Genomic DNA, 7,970 nt, shown 5'->3' on the forward strand with positions numbered 1-7,970 from the left:
AGGGGGAACACAACAGCCACGCTGCCAGTTGCACAACCAAGTAACACACTCCTGACCCTGGGAGAACCAAAAAGTTTCTTGCCCTTGTAGGACACGGTGTGTACCGGTTGTAGCAGTAACCCCCATGCCAGTAGAGGGAATAGCACTGAACCTTACTCATTCTAATACACAAAAGGGTTTTTAAGCATGTGCCCTGTGTGTGTCCGTGTGTGTCCGTGTGTGTATGTACCCAGAGGTGTGTGTGTCCATCCTGTGTGAGTCTGCATGTGGCCTGCTCATCAAGTAAATAGATACTGATGAGAGCGTAGCTTCGGTTTGTGACTCAGCTACGCTGGAAGGGCGGCTGGCCGTCCACCACTCTGGGCACCTTTGCAACAAGCCCAGCTAAGCCAGTGGACCTGCCAGTCACCCCGATCAACTCCAATAACCCAGCGTCCGCATAAAGAGAATGAAAATTAATTGCAATCCTGGCCAGAGTCCCACGCTGCCCTGACCAGCCCGACCCAAACCCCAGCCCCTCGGGGGAAAGGTGGCTCCACCGTGCCCCCCAAAGGGTGAAAAACGCCAGCTGTTGCACACCCTGCCAGCTGCCTGCTTTCTCCCAGGCCCACGGCACTTCGGCTCAGACACCTCCGCTGAGCACCGCTCTGGCAGTGCATCGTGCGGAAAGCGGCAGACCCTACGATAGAAATACCCGCGTGGGTGTGCAGCTAGATAGCTGTGTGCACAGTATTGGCTTGTGTACACACACCCTGCCCATGTCGCTATTTAGTGTGTCTGTAGCCAGATGGGGTGTGCCGGCTGCATGGCGGCTTGACGCCGTGAGGAGGGGCTGGACGTTCCTTCGGAAGCACGTGCTGAGCGAGGACACCATGCCCCTGTTCACCGCAGCCCCTTCTCCTCCAGCAATTCATCGATTGTTGGGTTCATCCACAGTTTACAGGTGCTCTCGCTAGTTTGGTCCATACAGTCCCAGGGAGCGTTCTGGTGGGCCAGGCTGTTCCATCACTCCCCTGCTCTTGGCTGGGGTTGTTTGCTGGTCCCCGTGGCTCTTTAAAACGATTCCAGTCCATTCTCCTGAGGCTGAGACCGGACGTAGACATCCCCCCTCCCCTCCGTGAAACCGTCCCTCTGCTGCGACAGTCCATTGCCCCCGCCCTGGGTGGGGACGTCCCGTCTGTCTGGGGTCTCTAAGCATGGAGCTGGGACGCAAATGCCTGGGCAGATGTCAACCTAGGGGCCGGCAGAGCTGTGAAGGCTGCAGGAAGGAGTGGGGGACGAGCAGGTTTTTTGCTCAGGAAAACACAAAATGTGGGATTATCTATAAAGCCCGGGTTCGGATTCTGCACCTTCCCCAAAGCAGGTGTGCTGGGGGCTCGGCTTGGCCCAGGATACACCCAGGATCATAAGCCTTACTCTGAGCTGGGCGTGTCCGGAACTCAGGGCCCCCTCTCAGGAACTGGGTTGTCATCACTAAGGACAACAGGCGGGACGTTCTCCTCGGCTCCCCCTCCTCATGCTGCTCCTTCCCCAGCTAGGGTCAGAGCCCTCTGCTTGTGATAGCACCATCCTCTCCGCAGCCAGCCAATGTGATGCCATGGGCAGAGGGCTCTGCGATGGAGCTGCCGAGAGGCAGCCATCACAGATGCATGTGAGCAGACAGGATGATAGAGAGCGAGGGAATTAACAAACACCCCAGAAAACCTCTGCCTTGTCTCTGGAGCGATGGCTTCTCCGACAGTCCTGGCAGGATCCCCTGGCTGCTTGGGGTCCCAGACCGGGGAGCCACCAGCCCAGTCCCAGAGAGGAGATCAAGGCACGTGTATTTCACACTGTTCCTTATTAATCCACCGGCAAGTGTGATTTTTTCAAGGCCTTTTTTCATCTGACAGGCGTTTGTCACTGGGACCTTTTTATGCCTGGTTAGTAGAACTGCGGCTGCTTTTTCCTCTGCTCCCTACAAAGGATTGCTGCAGCAGCCCGGCTGGCTGGGGAGGGATCAGGCAGGGGAACCCCTCCCTGGGGGGTGGACTCAGCACTCTCATTACAAACTGCTCAGGGTTGGCAAGGCAGACGCTGAGCACAGAGCACACAAGGTCAGGGCGTGGGCCAGAGGAGAGCTTTAGGGTGGGACGCTGCACGGAGAGCCAGGGCTTGGGGATTCTAGGATGGGGACTCAAAAGTCACTTCAAAAGTGGCGGGTGAGTTTCGGGGTCTCCACGTCTATGGGAGCCCAGCTGGAGCAGCCATGGGCCTGCTTTTCACAGGAGCTGAGGTGGCGTCTAAGGCAGTGACACGGCTGTGACTCTGGGTCTTAACCTGCCCGGTGGGGCTGTTCCCCCATCCATCCGCTCCCAAGTCACAGGCTACGTTCATCGGAGTCTGTGAAGCGCTCGGAGGTCCTTCGGGGGCGGGATTTAGTATTTATTTTAGTTCCAGCTTTACCCTGAATCAGCTGTTTTCATATTCACTTGCAGACCATCCTGCTAGCACCTGGCACGTCTCTCTGTCATGGCTCACCCCCAGCACAGGCTAAGAAAGGCCCGTCCAGCCTGCTGTCACTTGTGCGGGAAGGAATCCTGGCTCAGCGCCGCCTGGTGCTGAGCTGAGAGCAGCCAGCCGTCCCACACAGGGGCTGGGGGATGCCAGCACGTTGCAGGATCAGACCTTAACAGCGAGTGCCCCTTTTCCGGTAGACATCTTGATGTAGGTTCTGAGACAACTTCGCTCTTTCCTAGTTCACCTTTCAGCTGAGAACAGCTCAGCCTGGGGCAACAGGCAGTGCTCGTACTCTGCATCTGACCACCGGAGCTGTCTTCAGGACTGTAAATTCAAGATGATGACCATATAATCGCACTCGAAAGATATGTGCAACTATTACCCTGGGTTATTAGTTTCAGCCTGATCGTATATGCCATCTGATAAACAGTTGATTACTTCTCCTCCCAACCCTGCGTCCGATTTGCATACAATAAATATCACCATAGGAAGCATACATGAAACACGGCTCATGCTTTATTTATGAGAAATAAACACCGGATCAGGTTTGCATAATCAACACATATTTAATTTGCGAGCTCTTCCACTCAGGTCTTTGGCTGTAATCAGACTGGTGTGTGTGCGTGTGTGTGAGAGAGAGACAATCAGTTTTAAATATCTACATTAAGTGGCTGTCAGATTTCAGATCTGAGTTTAAATTTCAGATATTAAAATATGCCATACACAACAAGGCTGTAACCCCTGAATTTCTACAGCAGTGAGTGGAAGAATTTTCTTGGGGATCCTCCCCCAAGTTACTACTATCAGATTAGAGGGACTCGATCTTTCACACACAGCTTTGGAAGTGTTCCTTTTAGTGGCTTTAAAATGGCTTTTTACTTTACTATAATTTGTCCATCTTTGCTTCCCCCCCCCATGCTAATATATGCAAAAAACCTCACTGGGTCTCCTATTAAAATGCCATGCAAATCTAATGAAATTAATGTTGGCAACAAATATTACCTAATGGGAGAGCCTCCAGGAGGAAAAAGAAAAGCGTGCAAATATCTATCTACACACATTTAAAGGACGGTGTCAAGTAGTTTAGCTTTCCAGTTTAGGTTTTATTAAAAAGGAGGGGGAGGGGAGAGCACTTACAAAACCCAACAGAACGGTTTGCATGAATTATTTTTTTAATTTCAGCAAAAGCCATTGCTAATCCTAATTGGAACCTCCTCCCACAGTTCTAGAAACGCAGCCTCACGAGCATGGGGCAAGGACAGGGCAGTTTAGGTTGGATATTAGTAAACACTATTTCACTAGGAGGGTGGTGAAGCACTGGAATGGGTGACCTAGGGAGGTGATGGAATCTCCTTCCTTAGAGGTTTTTAAGGTCAGGCTTGACAAAGTCCTTGCTTGGATGATTTAGTTGGGAATTGGTCCTGCTTTAAGACGGGGGTTGGACTAGATGACCTCCCTTCCAACCCTGATATTCTCTGATTCTATGAACCAGTAAGTGACACTGACTAGGATGGCCCCATCTAGTGTCCATACAAGGTGCAGCTGAGCATTGTCTTCCCATTTTGCAAATTAGACTATTAACAGGGCCATAGGTCCTGCCCTTCTGTGTGAATTTTAGCACTCGTAAAAGGTACCAGATGTGTCAGTCCCTGGTTAATGCTGGCCTCTGTTTATCCAGAGCATCTAGCTAGCTAGCTAACCCCATAAACCCCATCTATCTATCTATCTATCTATCTATCTATCTATCTATCTATCTATCTATCTATCTATCTATCTATCTATATATCTATCTATTTAGACCCAAGAAACCTTTCCAACAAAAGCTTTGTTGAAACCAATGTGCCTCTGTGAAAAATTTTGGTTTTGAGAAATTGTCATTTTCTGATGAAAAAACGTGTTGTCGAAAAGTCCCCGCCCGGCTCTACTTGTGGCCAAACGCTGATGGTGCCACGTTTTCTCAGCATATTGAGCCCAAACTGAGCTCCTCCTGCACTGACTCTTTCTCTAGTTTATTTTTAAAGATATTTGGGGAGATTTACGTTATCTTTGGCTGGAAGCACAGCTGATAAAATGTCCTAGCCCAGCTTTTGACTTCCATAGCTAACCAATCTCAGAACAAAGGATTTCATCAAAAATCTCACCCAGAATATTTGCCCTCTGCGAATCTGAAAAGGCATCATCTTTGTGTTCTGACTGGTGTGCCCCCATCTCAACCACTTACCTTACTGTTAACCAGAACGGCAGCAAGGCTGGGCCGGCTCTGTGCTAATTTGGGCAGTGGACCTGGGGACATTTTGCACGTATGTCTTAGCCAGCACATTAAACCTGAGCCTGCTGCACGTCTCCAGAATGGCCGGCACTAGACAATTAACACACTCAGTATGGAGAGGCAATGCTGGAGCCCAGTTTCCTGCCTTCGCCTTTTCCCGTATTAACCAGCTTTGCTAACACAAGCCACCAGATGCTTTGTTAGGCACGACCCTGGCCGCCAAACCAGCCCTCTCCTTCCAGCAGGCGTCTGGTACCAGCCAAGCGACACTTCTTTGGACTCTCTTTATTAGCTCAGTTTGGACCAAGGAAGAACAATGAAACCAATGAATGACGATTACCAGCAGGCGCAAGTGGGGGGCGTGCTGGAACTCCCAACCCATTGGGCTGTCCTCTGGGGAATCAGACCTCTGAGTCCAGGGCTGCACAGTGTCAGTGAGGGCCTTGTACTGGGAGCTGCATGCTAGACCGAAGTCGGCTCACAAACCCAGCTGGTGCTCTGGGTGAGCTCCCAGTCTGCTGCTGGCCCACCGGGACCAGGGGTGGTTGGCAGACCAGCAGTTTTGCTCTGTGTGGATAGATCCGGTACATTGCACAGCTCAGCGGATAAGTCTGAGCTGGGAATTCCTCAAAGCTCCAGCCGCGGAACAGGATTATCCCCCGTGATGTACTAGAGCATCCATGGCCCCCGAGGGGATGAGACACGAACCTTTGCAGCCTGCGGTTGAGCCGGTGGATTGCCTGTCTGGAAGGGCTGATTGACAGGAGGGGCCTGAAGAATAGCTCCTGTGGTCCAGGTGCTTACAAAGCTCTGGGTTATTAGTGCGCCGGGGCTAGTCCGGCAGGATCCCCAATCCCGTTTCCATAGCAATTATTGATTAATAATCCCCCCCACGGGGGCTGATGGGTTAGTGCACTTTGCCCGAACGGCTACGCTGCATTCATAGCAATTCCTGCTGCCCATGCAGAGACGCGACCGGCCCCTGGGTCCTCTCGTGGGATGCTTCCCTGGACAAACCAGAGCAACGGCAGAGGGCTCTGCCCCTCGCAAGTCCAGAGGTTGGTTTCAGCCGTGCCACACTGATCATTCCCTGCTGCAGACTGTCAGGGAGGGGGAGGGGCTGAGTTTTATGAACCTTTGCTCTCTGAGTTCTCAAAGGTGTTTCATTTGAAGAGCCTTTTTTACCTAAGAACGGCCAGACTGGGTCAGACCAAAGGTCCATCCAGCCCAGTATCCTGTCTTCTGACAGTGGCCAATGCCAGGTGCCCCAGAGGGAATGAACAGAACAGGGAATCATCAAGTGATCCATCCCCTGTTGCCCATTCCCAGCTTCTGGCAAACAGAGGCAAGGGACACCATCCCTGCCCATGCTGGCTAATAGCGATAGATGGATCTATCCTCCAGGAACTTATCTAGTTCTTTTTTTAACCCTGTTCTAGTCTTGGCCTTCACAACATCCTGTGGCGAGGAGTTCCACAGGTTGACTGCGTTGTGTGAAGAAATTTTTATTTGACTTCAGTGTAAATATATGGCGCAAACAAAGCTACATAAGGTAGGTCCATTAGCATTAAAGAAAGAGACAGTTCCTGCCCCAAATACTTTACAGTGTAAATAGGCAAAGGCTGGAGTCTGGGCGGGGTTATTTAATGGCTGTGGAAGCGTGGCCTGGAGAGCTCAGGGGATGTGCTCAAGGACAGACAGGGAGTCTGTGGCAGAGGAGAACAGCTACCGTGGGTCTCTCCCCACAGCATGCAGGCCTCCTGCTTTCCCTTTGGTATTCAATCCCCAAACAGCCACCGGTGTGGGGGAAACTTGCCTTCTGTAGGAGCTGATTCTTGAAATCTGGCTAACCCTGTGGGCCAGCGAACAGAGAGCGGCCAGGACGAACCCAGCCAATGGCCCCAGAACAGGGGATGTGGGGGAGAGGCCCAGCAAGAGAAGGACACACACCCAGCTGGTGTCTGGCCTGGGGCTGAGCCACGCATGCAGGTGGGTTTTGAACACCCCACTGTTTAGAGCTGTTTGCATCTGGGTTCCGGTTCAGCCCGTTCAAACGACAGGTGCATCTGCAAGATTCAGCTCCAAACCCTGGTTCAGATCTGGGGCTTTGGTTTGAGCCCATCACACCCAGAAATCCACCCCCTGCTCCTCCCAGGTGCCGGGGGTGGCAGCACATGAGCTGCGGTCACCTCCATTCCTGCCCGTCTCAGTGCATTGTGAAGCAAAGGACATGCCTAGGCCCTGCAGCCCCCCAGCCGCCCCCAGAGCCCCCCAGGCAGTGCTGCTTCTGCAGGAAATTAAACGAATGCCAGCCAGTTATTTTGTGACAGTCCCATTATAGCTGTTCCAGGATTTGCTATGATCAAGTTGGACACCCTGCAAAAATCAGAGTGTCTCTGTCTTGTGTTTCTGGGTGCCGAAGAGCTTTATGTAACAGTCGCTCTACATTAGCATCCCGTTGTCCAAGGCTCTGTGCAGACGTGCGAGGCCATTGGTGGTGGCAGCGTATTTGGGGGGGGGGGGCCGCGGTACTGGCGCAATCCCAGGGGCACAAGCCATTGGAGTTCAAACTGGCCCAGCCTGCAGCCATGCGGCACAGAGGGGAGCACAAACCGCAGGGCCCTTCTTCAAAGGCATCAAGGACAGGTCTGGGGCAATTGACACTGATTCGGCTCATTGTGTGAGGAGCAGGGCCATTGTGGCTGCCGCTGCGTCTCCCTAGAGTATCCGCGATGGCCTTTTCCATCCATCGGGCTACGCCAGGTGGAGACGCCTTCCTATGGGGAATCCTGGGATCTGAGGCTGATTCCACGGACAGGTGCCTGCAATTCCCTTTGTGAGCTCGACCTGCAAACCCAGGCAGGATGCTAGTGCCTCAGCATAGCTGCCAACGCCCCGCCTCCCTCGCTGTGCTTTCCCTCCCCTCTCTCACATCCCACCCACCAGGAACTCCCCATCCCACTCCCCTGGGACCGGACCTGCAGGGAATGCGAACACCCAGATGTTTGCTGGGCCAGTCCGACTTTGATAACCGCTGACTTCCAAGAGGACCCCACTCTTAGGCCATTAGCTTCCCCATCCCAACCTCCTTGCTTGTTATCCTCAGGGGGGTTGTGTGTGGGGAGGTGGGTGACCGGGGAAGCTGGCAGCCATGAGCCATTTCCCAGCTGCGCTAACAAAGGTGGTCTAGAAAACACATGTG

This window comes from Malaclemys terrapin, chromosome 16 (assembly GCF_027887155.1).
Source record: "Malaclemys terrapin pileata isolate rMalTer1 chromosome 16, rMalTer1.hap1, whole genome shotgun sequence".
In the NCBI taxonomy this organism is placed as follows: Eukaryota; Metazoa; Chordata; order Testudines; family Emydidae; genus Malaclemys; species Malaclemys terrapin.